Source organism: Galeopterus variegatus, unplaced genomic scaffold (genome assembly GCF_000696425.1).
Source record: "Galeopterus variegatus unplaced genomic scaffold, G_variegatus-3.0.2 Scaffold13202, whole genome shotgun sequence".
In the NCBI taxonomy this organism is placed as follows: Eukaryota; Metazoa; Chordata; class Mammalia; order Dermoptera; family Cynocephalidae; genus Galeopterus; species Galeopterus variegatus.
Window position 1 is genome coordinate 12,575 of NW_007739313.1, and position 503 is coordinate 13,077.

Consider the following 503-nt stretch of genomic DNA (forward strand, 5'->3'; position numbering starts at 1 on the left):
ATCTGTTGCCACTTCAACTGCTGCTTTGGTGCAACAAGTTCATACTGCTGAACATGTTAATAATTTATCTTTAAATGTTTCTACAGCTTTTTTTCAACAAGAAAAAATAGATACACAATTGGTTGATAAGATTAATGTATTTTTTAAAAAGCTGTTTTCTTTTGGGGACAAAAAATACAAAATATTAAAGTTCAACTTGCAACTGCTTGTCATCATAGTTATAAATGGATTTGTGTAACTCCCTTTCTTTATGATGATTCTCATGCTTCTTGGCAACAAATCCAGATGCATATAAAAGGAATTTGAAATCATTCTACTTTAAGAGTTGATTTAGCAAGTTTATACCAAAAAATATCCGACCTTTCTCATGCTCATCTTCAATCTATAGTCCCCGAAGACATGGCTAACAGTATATTCCAGTCCTTTCATTCTGCTTTTAAGAGCACTTCCTTTTGGTTTTTGATACATTCAGTTGACATGTTTATAGCTATAACAATTATTAT